Source organism: Ictalurus punctatus, chromosome 3 (genome assembly GCF_001660625.3).
Source record: "Ictalurus punctatus breed USDA103 chromosome 3, Coco_2.0, whole genome shotgun sequence".
NCBI classification, from domain to species: domain Eukaryota; kingdom Metazoa; phylum Chordata; class Actinopteri; order Siluriformes; family Ictaluridae; genus Ictalurus; species Ictalurus punctatus.
This window is the reverse complement of record NC_030418.2, coordinates 31,417,422-31,429,280: the sequence shown is the minus strand read 5'-3', so window position 1 is coordinate 31,429,280 and position 11,859 is coordinate 31,417,422. Positions and strand designations below refer to the sequence as shown.

The 11,859-nt window shown below is 39.1% G+C and overlaps 2 long non-coding RNA genes across 4 annotated transcripts; one reads left to right on the top strand and one right to left on the bottom strand.

The window, feature by feature from the left end:
• Nucleotides 1-891: 891 nt before the first annotated feature.
• LOC128632748 (uncharacterized) lies at nucleotides 892-2,889 on the top strand. The gene is made up of 3 exons (XR_008396348.1): nucleotides 892-1,135; nucleotides 1,394-1,487; nucleotides 2,673-2,889. It is a non-coding gene; the product is annotated as an uncharacterized LOC128632748 (long non-coding RNA).
• A 4,166-nt stretch (nucleotides 2,890-7,055) lies between these two features.
• On the bottom strand, nucleotides 7,056-10,466 carry LOC128632747 (uncharacterized). 3 transcript variants are annotated; one of them, XR_008396346.1, is made up of 5 exons: nucleotides 10,220-10,466; nucleotides 9,434-9,917; nucleotides 8,864-8,999; nucleotides 8,641-8,752; nucleotides 7,059-8,513 (listed from the first exon to the last, which is right to left on the bottom strand). It is a non-coding gene; the product is annotated as an uncharacterized LOC128632747 (long non-coding RNA). The 3 variants fall into 3 exon arrangements; XR_008396347.1 differs by having other exon boundaries at nucleotides 7,056-8,513; nucleotides 8,641-8,778; nucleotides 8,864-9,917; XR_008396345.1 differs by having other exon boundaries at nucleotides 7,057-8,513; nucleotides 8,864-9,917.
• Between the last annotated feature and the right edge of the window lie 1,393 nt (nucleotides 10,467-11,859).

The following is an 11,859-nucleotide window of genomic DNA, read 5'->3' as shown; positions in this document are numbered from 1 at the left end:
AGAAAGGGCTTATCAAAATTACCAGTATGTTTTGAAAAGAGCCTTTTCCGAACACCATTAGGTTTGAAAGAGGTACGAGACACAATATTTCGGAGAGACCTTGGTCTCACAGTTATCTCGCGGGTGCAACGTGACTCAACTATCCTTATAAATGGCCCCTCTTGGTTCTCTCTTAAAAATTAAGGCCTTTGTTTGTATTACTCCTGACTTTTTCTCGTGAGACAAGACTCTTCCCCACCTCCAAGTATATTATGAGTAAGTTTCTTTCACATTTTTCTGTATTTCTGGATTATAATTTCCTTTCATATTTGCTCTACATTTCTGTTATATATATATTTATATATATAGTTATACTGCTTGCAAGTGGTTTACTGTACTCCCTACTTCATAATAGCATTATATTATCCTTATAATATCTTAATACTCCTTTTATTATTCTAATAATGTTCTGTTTTCCTTCTGTATGTGTGTGCATGGTGGCATAGCCCTGTGTGTGTGTGTGTGTGTGTGTGTCTCTTAGTTGACCGTCCACCTACGCTCTGAGGCCTGCCGCACTAATCAAATACATGTATGGTTTGCGCCTTGCTTATCTGTGTGTTGTGTCTTAGGTAAACATCCGTTCATACAGTCCACCAGCCCAGTGAATTCTCAATAAGATTACATATTAATCATACTAGGTCTCCCTCGTGTTTATTTCAAGTATATTTTATATACAGAGCAGTAATACTTGTTAATAAATAATTATAAATGGGGCTATAATTCATTATACGCATGGGCTTCATAGAAAGTGTTACCGTTATTTCTTATTAAAACATTTTTAAATTATTTTTATATTAGACTGTCTTGTGTCTTTCTTACTGCAGCCAGTCCCACTGACAGTAAAGTCTGTGGCAGCAAGTTGTTACGCATGTGATTCAGCCAAAGATCTTCAAAGAAGCCTTGTTAAGATAAAACATCACAATGCCTGGGTCGACATTTGGTTTTATTTGTCCCTTCTTACCATTTTGTCAATGAGTTGTTTTTGCCTGGATGTCAAATTATTACTAATGGACTTTCAGTTGTCAAGTACAATGTCAAACAGCAGAGATATGAAGCTGCCAGAGAGGAACTTGGTAAAATCCTACACACTTTGCAGGTATGGCACCCTGTTACTGTAGAATAGCAGCATTGTTAATAATTGAGGTGAAGATACTATATTGTATATTTCTAAATAAATTTAAAGATGTTACACTATGTTTCTATAATAGCTAAAGAGATTACCTAGTTTAATGGGACATTAGTTGTTAGGTTTTAAGCAGACTTAATGTTTAGGGCACAATAAATCAGTAATAGCCTGATTGAATTTGCAGTGATTGTGTTGTAATTCTGACTCTCTTTCATGTCTTTCTGTAAGGATTTCTACAGTCATAGTAACTGAATTGAAATGGGAAAGAGAGAACCTTATTCCAACCTCATTAAACCAGACACCCAAATTAACAACATAGCAGGTATATGCACACTGTGTTGGTGTTTCTCTGTTGGTGTATGTGCTTGTTTTCCTGTTGGATGTACAGTAGATTTAGCTTTAGTTTGTGTGTGTAATAGCATATTATACATTTGAAAAGACATTAAGGTATTCTTAGTAGAAAAAAATACACCCTGTTAAAGAATCCAGCTGGGCCTGACCAACTACCTGCTCAGCAATGAAGCCAGGAATTCATTTCTGGGGTGTAGATCATTTATAAATGGTCTGCACTTATATAGTGCTTTTATCCAAAGCGCTTTACACTGGGTCTCATTCACCCATTCACACACACACTCACACACCAATGCTATCAGAGCTCCCATGCAAGGCTATATACTGAGCTATATGAAAATAGAAAACAAATATTTATGTTATTTAATAAGCTGTTAATAAGCTGTTGGTATTGCGTTTCTTTTACTGCAGTAAAGTTAGTTTCATATTCAAACATTTGGGTATTTCTGGTAATAGCACACACACAGCACACCAAACTCTACATGATTTGAATGTAGCCTTGAAAGGAGAACTACTCCTAACTACTAATTTGGAGTTGGTAAAACATTTTTCTATGAGTATCTGTGTCACTGAAACATCAGTGTGGCCAAAAAGGAAAAGTGCAAAAACAACCTAGCATTTTGCTGCATAGGAGTTGCGAAATGCAAGCTACTTCAACTACTGCTCACACAGACAAGCTGAATTTATCAGTGAGAAATAAGTTGGGACATGTCATTAGCACAGTAGCTCCAAAACTATTTGTACAACAAAAAGTGCCTTTTACAACACCCATTAGGTGGCAATATCTAAACTCATATTTGTAATGAGCATGCAATTTTTAAATTATATATATATATATATATATATATATATATATATATATATATATATATATATATATATATATATATATATATATATATATATATATTGGTAATTGATATAGGGCCCCAACAATGATTCAAGCCCCCCACCACCCTAAGTAAACTGGTTTTAGGTCTTTGTCTTGAATGGGTCTTGCTTCACAGAGTCTTGACTTGATCTACCTTAGTCCTGGTCATGGAATTGTCTTGGACTTAACAGTGGCTGTCTTGACTAACACAATAACATGGTACAATGAATATAAGCAAACAAACAAACAAATAAATAGTTCCTCTGTGTTTACATATTCTTTAAGATTATGGCCCACTTAGAAGAACAACTGATCCTAATGTCTTTAAACAACAACTCAATGCACGTACAGCTACTGGTGGAGGAGATGCTCCTGAAGTGTCTCTCTCAGGACTCCAGGTATGATGCAGTAATTTCACACCCTGTTGCTATGTAACTATCATGTTACTGATATAAGATTTTTAATTCACTTAATGATTCTTTGATTAATTTCTATTATGCATTTGGCAAAATTTTAAAAATCTACTTCTAATTCTATAAAGATATTGAAAAATATGTGACATGATTTGTCGGGAAAAAAATTGTTACTTTGATATTTAAAAAAAAAATCTAGGTAAAATCAACTTCTTAAAAAGTTGACATTTTTTATTTACAGTTGGCACTTTAAATAGTCAATATGTTTTTAAATTCACAATTTAATCTTAATTTACTTTTAAAGGAATTGTGCTTTTATTTAAAGTTGCCTTTTTTTAGTTGCTCCTTGTTTTTATCTTTAATTTGATAGAATTAAACTATAGAATTAAGCACTTGTAGCATATGCTGTAGTTTTCATTGTTTAATACTGTTTTTTAATTGTTTTCCTTTGGTACCAACACTCAAGTTATGAAGAACATAAGGTTATGGATATAATCTATGAACACCAGATAAAAGCCAGGGGTGGGTAAAAAATATTAAACGGCATTAGTAAAACAACATTAGTAATGGTCACTGGTCCACAGCAAAGTCTACAAAGTCACTGCAGGTTTCACAGCATAGGCCATTCACAATAGAGACATTTGCTATCACATCATTGATGGGTCTGTGATCAATAAGAACCTGAGCCGTGAAAAGATTGGGTCCACCAGCAGAATTGAAGCCTATATCCCTTTGGCATTGACAGTACTCACTCATCCAAGGTACTTGCTGCCCAGTATGCTATGTTTTTAGCTGTGATGCATCCCAGCATCAGTGCTTGGCCATCGTGGGCATGGGTATGGAAGTATAATAGTACCAAATGTCCTCAAGGCAAAATGGCATGTTGAATTACATAAACTAAATAAAAACTTATCACAATAACAATACTTGATTTTTTCTGCCCAGCAATTTGACACAAATCGGAAAAAAAACACCGCAAATTCAGTGCTTGAATTAGTTTCCTCTGCAATTCATTGGGTTTGTATATTTTGATTGAAAACAAAATTCCAGCATTCAAAATTCAATGCACACATATTATCCTTCCTAAAATACGGTTCCAAAATATTCACTTGTTAAAATACCACCTTCATTGTTCATCAGGTAATGTTTCGACACATTATTTTTCAACCTCACAAATTCAGGTTGCAAAAATTCAGGTCTTAAAATTTGTGTCTTAAAATTTGAGTCTTCACATCCGGGTCTCACAGGAAGAGCAATGGATTGCCGATACTATTGTAACATGTTACTCTGGGCCGGCCCCTAGTGGTGGGATTGTGCAGACAAGCCACAAGAGATGATGAACCAAGCGGTATGTTCAGTTATACTGTTAATCAATATGACAGTATATATTTTTATAATTTTTTTCAGTTATTTTCTCTGCAAGTAAAGATGTTATTCATATCAAATTTGGTGGAATTATGTTAGCTTTTACCACTAGCTAGTCAGTCACTATGCTTCCCTTATGCTTTGGTCTACTTGTTATGCTTTTTATCTGCATGGAGCCTACGTAGGTAAATCGATTTAGCTTTAGATTTTTTGTATAGTGCTTTTTACAATAGACATTGTCTCAAAGCAGCTTTACAGAAATATCAACACGGTATATAGATATTAAAGGTGCGAATTTATCCCAACTGAGCAAGCCACTGAGTGGCGACAGTGGCAAGGAAAAACTCCCTAAGATGTTAAGAGGAAGAAACCTTGAGAGGAACCAGACACAGAAGGGAACCCATCCTCATGTGGGTAACAATGGATAGTGTGAAAAAGTTCATTATGGTTTTATATGAAGTCTGTTTGGGCTTAGAAGCAGCCATAGTCGCAGCAATCTGGAATTGGAGTAGATGAGAGCTCCATCCAGAGATAGGACATCCGAAACGGATCAGGCAGGTCTGGAGGGCAGAGAGAATCAGGATCTCTAGTATCTCCATAAAATCGTGTGTGGCTCGACAGAAGGAGAGAGGGAGAAAAAAAATTATTAGGACTGTGCTCAGCATAACAGAAAGTCTAGTCAGGGTAGGCTTGAGTAAACAATTAAGTTTTAAGCCTAGACTTAAATGCTGAGACTGTGTCTGAGTCCCAAACACTAATTGGAAGACTATTCCATAACTGTGGGGCTCTATAAGAGAAAGCTCTTCCCCCTGCTATAGCCTTCGAATATAGCCTTCGCTATTCGAGGTACCATCAAATATCCTGCATCTTTTGGCGTGGCGGATCATAGAAAACCAAAAGGTCGCTTAGATACTGTGGCGCAAGACCTTTTAGTGATTTATAGGTTAATAATAGTATTTTATATTCAATGCAAGATTTCACTGGGAGCCAATGCAGTGTTGATAAGATCGGGGTGATATGGTCGTATCTTCTGGTTCTAGTTAGGACTCTAGCAGCTGCATTCTGGACTAACTGGAGTTTGTTTATGCACCTATTGGAACATCCAGACAGTAAGGCATTACAGGGTTTTAGTAATTGACTAGCTAATTATAGTTACAATGATAGGACTATAGAAGTTACTGGGATATTAAACCCATTTGATTTCCCCACAGCACTTGCTCTTGGACTATGTTTTAGAGCGATTCCGCTCCCGCCTGAACCATGCAGTTGGGCATATTCCTTTAGACATGGAATACATGGAATTGATTTGCTCACAGGAGTTGTTGTTTTTTTTTTTTTTAGTTCAGTTTCTGAGGCAGTGAACATTCCACCGAACATTTTAGCAGGAATAGTAGAACTTCTTACTGTAATTAAGCAAAATGTGCCCTGGTGATCATTCAACAGGAACAAGGGCCAATGGGGCGTCCACGTCTCAAAGTCCCACCTGATCACATCCCAAATCTGCTGGATCTGAATTTGTCTGTTCCCACTATTGCCAACCTGTTAGGGATAAGTAGACAAACCTTATACAGACGAATGGCGGAATGTAATCTCTCAGTATATAGCAGACTGACGGATGAGGAGTTGGATGCTTCTGTAACCACTCTGAAGCAACGTATGCCTCACTGTGGATATAGAATGATGAGAGCAGCGCTTAAGACACAAGGACACCGGGTGCGGTTTGACCGAGTAAGAGCTTCAATGCAACACCGGTCGACACCGTGGGAGTCGTATCTCGTTTGACACAGTTTGGCTTTGTAGTTCGAAGGACTTACTCAGTCTCCAGTCCGTGGGGCAGCGAGGGGAAGCTTTATTTCAGGAGAAAGTGTCCATAATCAGCAGTGTGTTGATGATATAAAACCATGTATAATTATCAGTATATGTACTGAAGTTCCAGTTTACAAAATCATTTGACACTGAATTTTACTTTTGTATGGTTCATTTATTCCAGTATTGAGAGGCTGTGGCAAGACGTCTGTACATCGGTAACAAATGTGTATTATGATGTTCTGCACTCCCTAGAGGAATGTGGCTACCTTGACATTTCAGACCCAACTCACCTCACCTTTTGTTGCCACTATGTTTTTCTTCCACGGCTTCAAAATGACCTCAACTTGTTCTGCAGAACCTGGGACAATCACACAATTCACACAGAGGGTAGTATGAATCCTAACCAGTTGTGGGCAATGGGAAGTGTCTACCATCCTGTACCTGAACCCAACATTGAGGCATGTGGTCTACTTTCTGATGTGATCCTGTCTGTCTTTATTTTTTGAACTAAGAACAATAAGTAAGAATGATGCAATGAATCGAATGCTCGTTTTGTTGAGAGCTTTAGGGAGGACTTTATGTGTTCTGTTTAATGGTCCAAGATTTGTCTTTTAGGGACTGAGCATACCGCACATTGACTGGGAGAGTAGCGGCCTCGTTGCTGATGCAAATGCCAGCATCATTGTTCCTACGACTGAATGCCCCCTGAGCGATGAACAAATGGCAGGACTACAGGCAGCTGCAGACCCCAAAACAACGTCACAGACATTTGGCTGGGACATCTATTTATCTGCACTTCAGTTTTGCCAGTCAGTTCTTATGGGGTAATTGTCTATAGTAACAGCAGGCCACATGTGTTTGTTACTTGATAATAAATGTTTCAGCATATGAAAATAACCTGTTGGCAAGAACATTGGTTTTCTTTTATGTCCTGAAACTGAGTAAATTTAGCCTTAGTACAGCAGGTTAATAGATGGAGTCAAATATATTGTTATGGAAGACACGACTATTGCTGACAATTAAAAAAGTACAAAATGTACATATATTTTGAAATAATAAATCTAACATAAGGCATGGAAAAACAGTTTCATTTTCACCAAAAACATTCAGGAGCCACTGCATCTAAAATAGTGTGGTGGGGTACAGTAGAAACTTACTACATGCCATCTTGGCAAATATTGCATGTGCCATGCATGTTAAAACAGAACAGACTTTCACATCATAGTAAACATTAAACAGTAACAGTGTTATGAAACGGGACTTGGAAGCAGAAAGCAAGTGCAGATGAAAGTCTTTATTCACAAACAGAAATCAACAAACACCAAGGTACGTGGTCTAAACATGGAACAAGGTCTAAACATAAAATGAGGCATGAAGCATAACACAGGAACAGGACACGAGAACTCGAACTCGTTTAGCATCGAGGGAGCTAACACATACATTGCAAACCTGAACGTAAATAATACTGCACGAAGTTCAGAGCAACACCAGGGGTTTAAATAACAAACGTAATCAAACTAGAACTCAGGCAGCTGGAAACAATCAAGACGCACCCTTGCACTCCCGCCAGTAACTGCACAAGGAGGAGACAGAACAGAAAACAAAACAAGTGAACGTGTCCATTGAACAAAGTCACTATCGTCCATGCGTACTCACAGCGCGTGCACGTGCACGCCCTCCGGCTCTCCATGCACGTCGCGCACTGCAGCGCCATCTGCAGGGGAGATCTGGACAAACAGCACTTTCATGCATATAGTAAAGTAGCACTGAAACATTTACGCTGCATGATTAAGGCAACAATGAAATAGTGAACGGTAGTGAAGAAATATTCAGTCATAGCTGCTGAATAATCAAAGTTAAAGTTACACATTTCTAAAACCATACTTGCATGACCCAATGCACATAATCAAGTCCATCCTGAAGGACTGGTAATCTTTGTAGTGCGCTGGTAATCTGAGGATACAGAAGCAGGTAGAGGCTCTTGAGAAGTCATCACTAACAACTTCCACAGCCAGACTTTCTTTAGCAACTTCTCATCCAACCCAGAACTTGAGCAGGTCATTCAGGTCCTTGCTAGATGCTGAAATCGAATTTAAAAAATCTTATTTTAAAAAATTGTTGAAGTTATTCTGCCATTTATGACAGCAACAATTTGTGGTCTTAAACAAGGCACATAATTCACTTTATTTTAAAAGGCAAAATATAACTGCCCGGGGTTCGATTCCCGCTGGGGCCATGTGTGTGCGGAGTTTGCATGTTCTCCCCGTGCTGCGGGGGTTTCCTCCGGGTACTCCGGTTTTCTCCCCCAGTCCAAAGACATGCATGGTAGGCTGATTGGCGTGTCTAAAGTGTCCGTAGTGTATGAATGGGTGTGTGAGTGTGCCCTGCGATGGACTTGCAACTTGCACCCTGTCCGGGGTGTACCCCGCCTTGTGCCCAATGCTCCCTGGGATAGGCTCCAGGTTCCCCCGCGACCTTGAGGAAGGATAAGCGGTAGAAGATGGATGGATGGATGGATGGATGGATGGATGGAATATAACTGCAAAACATTTACATAGACGTGAAGACACAAATGTCAGATGACGACATATTTTTAAAATCTTATTTATATTTAATGTAAATAAAGAAGCTAATATAGTTCTGGAGGTACATTGCTGATACCATACCCATCTCAATGAACTGCCTCAAGTACCCAGTGACACGTTTGTTTGTTTCAGCTGGGTATTCCTCATCATCATCATCATCATCAGCAGGCCAGGATATTCGAGAAAGCAGCATCTACATCATGACCAGTAGACTGTTGTCTAAACATTGATATTGAATATGCTTGGACGAATTTTGAGGGGGAAAAAATCAAATATTAACCTAATGTATAAAAGTATTCATTACCTCAGAGGATCAAGAGTCTTCAGATTCCATTGGAAAAAAACACCATATCCTTCCTCTCAGTCAGAAGCGACCAAACAATTGTATCTTAAAGTCCTCGTCTGAGTTGTTTCATTTGGCGTGTATTTCTCCCAAGAACCTACAATATTTACCAAAATGAGCAAAACAGCCAGTAAGCATCACAGAAGGCAGTTTAATTTCTGTCATTATAAATCATCCAACATATCTTCTAAATCGTTCAATGTATCTTCAGTTTGAGAAGCGCTTACTCGCTAAGCAGACAGTTCATCTTTTATTTGACACTACTTCAAAATTCTATAAGTAAAATGTGGATTAAATATGCAAGCCAGATTTACAGAGCATAGAGACCTAAAACACAAATGGAGAGAAATTCAAAAAACTACATTCATCAGAGTGCCAATAGTTCATTACCTGATACTTCAAAGGAGTTTCCATTAAAATGATCTTTAAGCATATTCCAATATACTCAGAAGACATAACATAAAACATGGTCTTGTCCAGAAATACAGGTATTTGAATATATGTAACCACATACCACAAACAAGAAATTACCGCATGTGAAAGCAGACGTACGTAGAGCCACCTTCTGTTTTCTTCGGTTGGACCCGGGAGATCCCAAAACAAACAAAGCTCCAAATCTTTCTTATGTTGGTCCTCATCCAATTGATATTGTACATTAAGCTCAATTAATATTTTTTTTATAAAATTAGTACAAAATATCCTTAGAGTAAAAAGAATACTTACTGAAAAGTTGACCAAGTATCTATATTGTATATATATACCAGGTTGATGGTCTCTCACACATCAATATCAGGGCAGTCATCCAACAGTAAAGTGGCTATATCATGTGAACGAAGCAGCAGCACATGGACAAAACCTCTGCTGAGCCCTGCAAGACATGGTCTGCCATGAAGGAAGGAATGGCCGAGCATTCGTCCTGCTACCAGGAAGAGGTCACTTTCGTTAAAAGACTGTGAAGATGAGGGCACCAAGTGGTCTGGCTGCCCCTCAAACAGGCAGGTAACTCCCGTGTTTCCTGTTCAACATAAAACATGCAGAAACCTTAAAACTGTTTGACATAATTCTACTTGTTAACAGGCCAAATCAATTATAAAAATTGCCAGAAGTTAGAGTAATGATGTTGCATACCCAAGTTCAAACTGTTCAAATTGTATTTGGTAATGTACTCATGAAAACAAAGAGGACCATATGGTTCTTGACATACAGCACCAACAAACTAGTCAAATAAATATTGATAGTTCAATTGTATGCAACTCCAAACTAAGTAAGATTACGTGTTCACTGTTCCCCAGTTTTTCTTATTTTATCAAGAATTACCTGTTCACTGTTGCCTGGTTCGCATTATCCACAATAACAACAGAGCATGAGTTGATGTGGTCAGGAAGAACTTGAAGAGGATAGGATGAGTTGAATTTTTTACATATTGCCTTTGGCATGTTGCAGAAGGCCTCAGATGTTGGTGGAAATCTAGTAGTGTCAAGCTCCTCCTAGAGTGGAACTACATATACAGTATCTCACAAAAGTGAGTACACCCCTCACATTTTTGTAAATATTTGATTATATCTTTTCATGTGACAACACTGAAGAAATGACACTTTGCTACAATGTAAAGTAGTGAGTGTACAGCTTGTATAACAGTGTAAATTTGCTGTCCCCTCAAAATAACTCAACACACAGCCATTAATGTCTAAACCGCTGGTAACAAAAGTGAGTACACCCCTAAGTGAAAATGTCCAAACTGGGCCCAATTAGCCATTTTCCCTCCCCGGTGTCATGTGACTTGTTAGTTTTACAAGTTCTCAGGTGTGAATGGGAAGCAGGTGTGTTAAATTTTTTGACATCGCTGTCACACTCCCTCATGCTGGTCACTGGAAGTTCAACATGGCACCTCATGGCAAAGAACTCTCTGAGTATCTGAAAAAAATAATTGTTGCTCTACATAAAGATGGCCTAGGCTATAAGAAGATTGCCAAGACCCTGACACTGAGCAGCAGCATGATGGCCAAGACCATACCGCGGTCTTTACAGGACAGGTTCCACTCAGAACAGGCCTTGCCATGGTCGATAAAAGAAGTTGAGTGCACGTGCTCAGCGTCATATCCAAAGGTTGTCTTTGGGAAATAGACATATGAGTGCTGCCAACATTGCTGCAGAAATTGAAGGGGTATGGGGTCAGCTGTCAGTGCTCAGACCATACACCGCACACTGCATCAAATTGCTCTGCATGGCTGTCATCCCAGAAGGAAGCCTTTTCTAAAGATGATGCACAAGAAATCCCGCAAACAGTTTGCTGAAGACAAGCAGACTAAGAAAATAGATTACTGGAACCATGTCCTGTGGTCTGATGAGACCAAGATAAACTTATTTGGTTCAGATGGTGTCAAACGTGTGTGGCGGAAACCAGGTGAGGAGTACAAAGACAAGTGTGTCTTGCCTACAGTCAAGCATGGTGGTGGGAGTGTCATGGTCTGGGGCTGCATGAGTGCTGCCGGCTCTGGGGAGCGACAGTTCATTGAGGGAATCATGAATGCCAACATGTACTGTGACATACTGAAGCAAATACTGGGCCGCAGGGCAGTATTCCAGCATGATAACGACCCCAAACATACCACCAAGACGACCACTGCCTGGCTAAAGAAGATGAGGGTGAAGGTGATGGACTGACCAAGCATGTCTCCAGACCTAAACCCTCTTGAGCATCTGTGGGGCATCCTCAAACGTAAGGTGGAGGAGCACAAGGTCTCTAACATCCACCAGCTACGTGATGTCATGGGGGAGTGGAAGAGGACTCCAGAGGCAACCTGTGAAGCTCTGGTGAACTCCATGCCAAGAGGGTTAAGGCAGTGCTGGAAAATAATGGTGGCCACACAAAATATTGACACTTTGGTCCCAATTTGGTCATTTTCAATTAGGGGTGTACTCACTTTTGTTGCCAGCAGTTTAGACATTAATGGCTG